The following is an 8,272-nucleotide window of genomic DNA, read 5'->3' as shown; positions in this document are numbered from 1 at the left end:
TCTTTCTCTCACCTTCTGGCTGAATTATTCAGCCTCTTTTCTCCACTGAATTTCCTCACTGAGCTATCCTTATTTCAGCCTCTTTTCTTCACTGAATTTTCCTACTGAGCTATCCTTATTCTATTACTCTTTATATCCTTAATTAACGTTTAATTAAGCAGTTGTTTCCTGATCCTCGCCAACGCCGTCCCCGCTTTGAATTCCCTGGATCCACCGGGGCTGGACCCCGGCACTTGCCTGTTCCTTTTTATAATTTATCTATCATTGCTGTGGGTTTGGAGTTTGGGTAGAGGCAGGTGATCAAAGAATGATCCAAAGTAACAGCATCTTTAAACACAGACCCAAAAATACCTCCTTTCCATACTTGATTATCAATTCATATTGTGTATATAACATTCCCATTTAAAATTACATTGTAAGCACTCACCATTTAATAGTACATTGATTTATGTGCTGTATTTATTTATAGTGGGAGTTTCTTCTCCTTCTACTTTTATGCTTATTTTTCATTATTGGTCACCCCTATTTATCCTTGCAATTGCTTGTTGCAAGATCACGTCTGCTAGTTCCAACAAATAATTATTTTTGTTTTCTGTTTTTGGCTATTTATTTTCTCTCAGTGTGTGTCTCACTTTAGGATACCTAACATCTTTAAAAACAATTGAACTTTCTGAAATTTTGGTATGCCTTTAATTGTTCAGGTTATCTTCATGATTTTTACAAAGAAAACATAATACAGATACATATGCATATAGATTAGATATGAATTTTTTCCTTAGGTTAACATCCAAGAACCTTATTTTTGGTTGGTGTTATGAATAAATTATTTAGCCTTATGTTTTCTAAATATTATTGTTAACAGAAGCATAAACACTTTATGTTTATTTTGTATTATCACTAATACTATATACTATTAAATTGCTTAATGACTATGTGTTAATTTTATTGACTTTAAGTATCTAATTGTGTATGTTCAGTCATATATGACTCTTTGTGACCCCATGGACTGTAGCTCTCCAGTCTCCTCTGTCCATGGGATTCCCCAGGCAGGGACATATATATATACCTATGGCTGATTCATGTTGATGTTTGACAAAAAACAATAAAATGCTATAAGTCAATTATCCTTCAATTAAAAAATAATTTAAAAAAAAAGGGGGGTAAAAAAAGAATACTGGAGTGGGTTGCCATTCCCTTCTCCAGGGAACCTTCCCAACCCAGAGACTGAACACACATGTCCTGCATAGACAGGCAGATTCTTTACCACTGCGCCACTTGAGAAGCCCAAGTCTCTAATGATACGATCTGTCAAAATAATGATTTACTAATCTTTCTCTTCCCTTCACCTCTTAATATAGCTTCCCTTTCTTGTTTCATCTAATACTTTTAGAAAGAAAGAAAATAAAAGTTGTGACAGCAGGTATCTTTCCCTCTCACCTTACTGTAAAAGAATAATATTTACTCTCAATTTCCTGTGAAATACGACAAAGCACAATTTTGATTGTTAGTGCTTTTGCTCCCTCATTAATTATATTTACATTCAGTATTTTCAGTTTCAAATTAGAATTGGATAACAAAAGAAAACTTTAAAGAAGTACTTGAACTCATAATTATCAAATTCATGATATTAATAATGATAAGGACGTGTAAAAGAATAACTAATAACTCTTGGCTGTTTATCATGGGCCAGGTAGCATTCAAAATTGTTAAAATGTACTAATTCACTAAATACTCATAAAATAAGCACAAGTATTACCCACGTACAAGAGAAATGAGGCGCCGAGAGATTTAATACCTTTCCCAAAAGAGAACTTCTAAGCAACGGACTAGGATAGGTCTTTGTAAGTAGTTTAGAGATATTATCTTCCAAACACTTACATAACTACATGAAATTTTGTGGCTTACAAGATGAAGTGGTTACAAAAGTGTATTTTAAATGCTATGACTTTAATTGGAAGTAATTTTTTTTCACAAAGTTACAATTAGGGAATTGGTGATTCATTCATTTGATTACAGAAATACTATATCTCAGTTCAAATACTGAAAATGTTAAAAATTCATCACATTACGTTTTAAGGAAGCAGAAAAAATTTCAAAATACTAAGCATGGCTGATTTCATCTTTCTTTAAAGTACAATCAGTGTTTAAAGTGCTGAAGGGCTCACTAGCCTGATGCAAAACCTTTGGATTTTTGGTTATTGAAGGCTCTGAACAATTTCACAATGATCTTATCTACTGTTCATAATAACTGCTTCTGAGCACTGGACAAGTAAATCCCTTCAGGGAAATAAAGAGAAAGCAAAAGTTATAACTTAAGAAAACGGTCTGATTATTCTTGAAATATTCCACAAATTCATGCCCAAACTGCCTTACCAGCACACTTGTCTCTCAAACCATATAAAGCCATTCCATTCAGCTTGCTGACATTTCCAATACTTTAATTGGGACACCAACCCCTTATTACATTTTGCTTCAGGGAGCCAATAGCACCTATGGAACATTTTAAATTGAATAGTCCTCAGGCCAGTTTTTCCACTGTGCCCAAATGGTAACTGATGAATATGCTTGTCTTAATTCTTTATTTTAAATTGGTCCTTTTCCTCTTTTGCTCCTCATTTAAAATTTTAAATTATTTTCCGAATTATTCCATTAGATGGTATATCAGAGTATTAGGTTTTAGGCATTATGCTATTTAACTTTAGTTAAGTTCTATACTGTTATAAAAAGGTGCTTAATTCAACAAAGATTCAAAAGGAATACCTTTGAGATATAACTATCTTAATAGTCATCAATGGATTTTGTTAACTAAATTAGATGATATAATCTGGATTGTCAAATGAATCATAAAAGAACAATGATAAGCTGGTAGAGGTCCCAGAAATATTTTTAAAGTGATAATGAAGTTCATACTATTCAGATAGAAGGGTTCTCTTTTTCCACTTTTTTAAGGATAAAAGAAGAAAAAAAATTGAACTTGTAGCTCAAGGAATAGATAATGAGTTACATATTATAACATTTTATTGAAGAGTATTAATCATTAAAATGAGTAATAAAAGCCCCAGGGGACAAGGGTTCAATCCCTGTGTTGGGAAGATCCCCTGGAGAAAAGCATGGTAATAACTCAAGTATTCTTGTCTAAAGAATCCCGTGGACAGAGGAGCCTGAAGGGCTACATACAGTCCGTGGGGTCACAAAGAGTCGGACATGACTGAAGCATCTGAGCACAAGCACAGAGATGTCCTAGAACATAATATATGAGGTATGCAAGATTTATTATTTGCAGTTTGAAACTGCACATGGAAGAGACAGTCTGAAGAGCCCAGGACTGAGAAATCAGCAAAGAAAATCAAAACACAGTTGGAAAACTCCTAAATCGGAGGAAAACACACAAATGCGTACTTGGACAAATACCCACAAAGGCTCTGTCACAGCTGCCAAGTCCTCCTTTAGGCACTGCATCAACAGAATAATGACTAAAGACAGAAATTCTACCTTCAGCAATCAAAACATACACTCCCACTGTGATAAGAAAGCAAACAGGTACATGAGTATGAAGATCTCTATATAGAAAAGGTCTATAAGAGAAGCACAGAAAAAAGAGTCACTGGTAGCTGAGATCAGGGAAAGATACTGATGAGCTTAAATTGGCAAAAATTAGGGGAAAACATGTATGCTTGGTCTTGAAAGAGAGGCTCAGTTGACTATCTGTCACTGGTGGCATGCTGGAGCACAGAGGCCAATAGAGCAGGGGTCCCACTGGTGGGAAACTGGATTGTGGGTGCAAGCAAGAAGAGAGTACAGTGGTTTTCTACAAAAGCGAGCAGTGAAATTTTCCCTCAGTGGTATTTTGACTTAAATCGGGGCTTCAAAGAACACTCAAGATTTGTGAGTGACACAGACAGGGTTTAAACTTTAATAGCAATACATTATGGATTGGAAAAGAGATCGATGCTGCAAAATAAAAAGAAAAGAAACAAAAATAAACTATGCAATAAATGTCTAACACAAATTCAAAATAAAATACATTTTCATCAATTCAAGATGAAAAACGAATTGACTTAATGACCTGTTTCCAGCTCTAGGGGTCCAATCTGAGTTAATATCCAACAGGATTAGCAAATCACATATTCCTTTAGTATCAATAACAACAATTAGCTAAGCATAAAAATAAGCACTAAGAAAAAATGTTACCAAAACAAACTTCTTTAAAAGTGCTACAAATTTCTATGGATAAAATAAATGACATTATGAACTTTCCAAAATGTTTCTTGAAAGTGCTTTCATTTGTTGTATGACTCAGGGAACTCCAACAGGGGCTCTGTGACAGGTTGCAGGGTGGGTGGGTAGGGAGATGGGAGGCAGGTCAGGGAGGGAGGGGACATGGGTCTAACTCCGACTGATTCCTGTTGATGTATGACGGAAAACCACAAAATTCTGTAAAGCAACTAAAAAAATTGCTTCAATTAAAAAAATTGTTTTAAAGTGCCTTCAATTTTAACACAAATTCATGTTACTACCAGTTTTCTTTAGAAACTGTCTTCAGAAATCTTCCCACAATATTGAATACAATCTAAAACCCTCAAAAAATGAGCATTATTTTAAGAACATAATATAGATTTAAAAATAAGTAACAAAATGTTTAACAGTATATCTAATTTCCTTCTCACTATCTTTTATTCCTTGCTTTTTTTTGTGATTGAATATCCTTATGATTGGAGAAGAAAACGGCAACCCCCTCCAGGATTCTTGCCTGGGAAATCCCATGTACAGAGGAGCCTGGTGGGTCGCAAAGTCGGACATGACTTAGTGATTAAACAACAACCCTTATGATAGGACAAATATATCCTCAGCAATCAGCCTTTGTGGAAAAAAGAAATATGCAAATAAGTCTATGGATAGATAAATTTCTCTTCCACATTTCACAGTCATTGCTGAACTAAGTATTTGCTGAATTAAGTATTAATGTTCCATGCCTGTTACTTTGCACGCTCTGTTCTCTTAGTCTTCATTCCTTCTTTTGCCTTACCTCTTCCAAGTTAAAAGTCCTTTTCCAATGTTAAAAACCAGATCAAAGAATTACAAATCCTTGCTGTTCTTTTAGGAATTAAGGATAACTTCTTTTGTATTACACCAGTACTTTATGTAAATATTGCCTTGAACTTTGTGTATATGTATTTTAACTAAAGCACAACATTTCTGTATTTGTTTCCTCTCTATTAGCTGCCATTGGAAAATGTTTCAGTGTATATAAGTCTGTGCATTTATGTTTATGTATATATATACATGAATATATACATACATATCCAAGTTTAACTGTTAAACTGATGTTCATATATGTGTGTATGTATATTACTATATATATACATACACATTCATACACATGTTATTTTTATTATATACACTAATAAAAACCAAAGAAAAATGTATTTGAGTTCAATATTGATGTACAGATTGAAGTGGATGAATTGTAGGACCCTTTCAGTTATAATCCTTTCAGTTATAAACTTTCATGATTATGAAGAACAATACATTTATCAACAGTTTTCAACACTGACTGAACTTTACAATCAGTAATGCAATGCTTTCTAAATAAATATCTTGAGGTTAATGTTCTTGAGATGAAGATATAGTAAGTCTAGAGTAGTTCTCAGGCTTTCAATTTGGGAACATCAGGTTCTATCATAAATTGCAGCCAGGATTCATAACCACTGCCATATAGGTGATACAGAGGCATGTATGTCTGTGATGCCTTTTCAACTTCTCATTAAATTTACATTTAATACTCTACAATTCTTGCACATTGTAAGGATAACTGCATATCTTTCCTCTGCAAAACTGTGTATTAATCAATCGCCAGTCCAGGTTCGATGCAGGATACAGGATGCTTGGGGCTGGTGCACTGGGATGACCCAGAGGGATGGTATGGGGAGGGAGGTGGGAGGAGGGTTCAGGATTGGGAACACGTGTACACCCATGGCAGATTCATGTTGCTGAATGCAAAACCAATACAATATTGTAAAGTAAAAAAAAAAAAATGTTTTAGACTGAATAAGAGTACTTTAAATGGCACAAAATGCTTTCTGCTCAAAGAATAAGAAAGTGTACTCAATTACAGTTTACACTTCTTCAATAGCTCTATCAAAATTTTAAAGCCTGAATGCCCTGAAATGGGTTTGGAGAATTTATGGGCATAATTTTCTTCTATTCATTTTTTATCTAGATATCTCTTCAAAAGAGGATGGTAATTTTGAAAATATAATATGTATACAAGTATTGTAATGCAGCATATCTGTGTCTATTTAGTTTTAAGCAATATCTGGTTTTTATTATAAATGCATATACTTAATTATATAACAACATTATAGGCCTTAGGATTACACCTTCAAACTACTATCATGTTTTATCACGAACATTTGTGCATAGTATCACAAAATGTCAGACATTTGAAATATTTGCTAGGTTTCCTTACATCAAGAACATCTGCTTAACAAGAAAAGGACTATGTAACTGATACAGACAGAATTTTATAAAGTATGAAGGGTCCTTTTTAAAGTTCATACTCTATTCTTAGTAAATAAAACTATTTTCTATCACTGCAGTTACCGGGTGGTGGCTCCCTGTCAGATTTGCTAAACTTGAGAGCTAAATACATGCATTTTGGCACAATATTCCCAGGGTACTCTCTTTTTTCATCATTTCATTTTCTAGTATCTATCCCTTTCTGATGGAAATCACTTCAGTAAAAAAGATAATTGGTTGGGCTTTTCAGCACTGAAATGTTTGCCTTAGGTTAAGACCATCTTAAATTAAGAGAGACAAAAACAATATGGTAACTTTCCTCTCCCACTATCTCATCATTTGTAAATGTACTTCTATGATATTTCTTATCATTTTCAATAAAAGTCCCAGTTTTATCTCTTATTGTTTTTATTTAATGCTTTTCTTTTACTTCATTCCTTCCCTCACACTCATCCGATTTATTTCTAAAGGAATGTTCTGCAGTCTAGTAAATAAAAGTCACAATTACTGTTAAGAATTTCCTCATAAAGGGCAGAATAACACTTTATAAAAACAAAACTCTTTTGACATCATGTCTTCATCTGTAACAATATCTGCAAAAAGGAGAGAATGCAGCTCTCTAAGTATGCTCCCAGTCTATTTTATGAGAATGCTCTATTTTATTATTTGTACAATTTTAAAACTCCTCTTTATAATTGTGTATGATCACCAAGCCCTAAAATCAGTACTTTTTCTCTCTTTAGGGCTCTTCTTATATTCTGGAGTCTGGGTCTTAGGAACTGCACCACATTCTCACCCGTGAACGGTCTGCAGAGTATCTGCAGAACAAGACATTTCTTCCTCACTGTGCTTTGCCCACAAATGCAGTGCAAAGCAGAGCTATTAATCAATGCAGTGGGGAAAGGAGGAGGAAAACTAAACAGAGAAGAGAAGTTTGATTTTGGACATTTGACTTTGCAATCTCTGATCTGTGTAGTTTGTTAGTAAAACAGCAGAAATGGAATTAAAGATCATTATTACTAATAACAGTAACATATGCTCTGCAGAAAGAATCATCATCTGTCTTTATTCCTCAGAATGCCAATGCCTATTACTATCAAATTTCCACTAGAAACTCAGGCCAAGAAGAGAAATTTCAGACTGAGAACATGAAGTAAAGATAAACTACATAAAATCATTGATTGCCACCCAAGTGAGTTTCTGTAATAAAACAGGAGTCAAGTTTTGTGTATAACATATGGCAGATGAAGAATGTTGAGGTTCAGAAATATAAAATGAGATGATTGTTGTTTTGCCCACAAGCAGACATAAAAGTCAACATTAAGGTCTCTGTTCAATAACTAAACTCTTTCAATGTATGTGGAAAATCTATCAGTCTCCAGATCCTTTGGGGGAAGTAAACAAATCATATACTTTTAGTAATAATCAATATAATAAAACAAATCAAAATACAGTATGTGGTTTTGAGTACAGATAAACATCTGAGAATTCTCAAAAATACAATAAATGTTCTATAGGATCTTTATTTAACTTATCAAATATTAATCCATCAATAAGCAGAATACAAATGGAATGATTTTACCATGTTAAAATTAATTAGGTACCTTGCTGATAAATCTAATTTGTTAATTCATATTTTTTTAACCTTTAAAATATTTTAGGTATGTAAACAAGGCATATGTGATAACTCTACTGGAAAGAAAATGACCAAACATAGTAAAATGCATACTATATGTAATCTCTTAATGTCTTT

The sequence above is a fragment of the Bison bison genome, unplaced genomic scaffold (genome assembly GCF_000754665.1).
Source record: "Bison bison bison isolate TAMUID 2011002044 unplaced genomic scaffold, Bison_UMD1.0 scf7180017864050, whole genome shotgun sequence".
Classification (NCBI taxonomy): domain Eukaryota; kingdom Metazoa; phylum Chordata; class Mammalia; order Artiodactyla; family Bovidae; genus Bison; species Bison bison.
The sequence above is the reverse complement of the archived record's forward strand: the minus strand, read 5'-3'. Positions refer to the sequence as shown.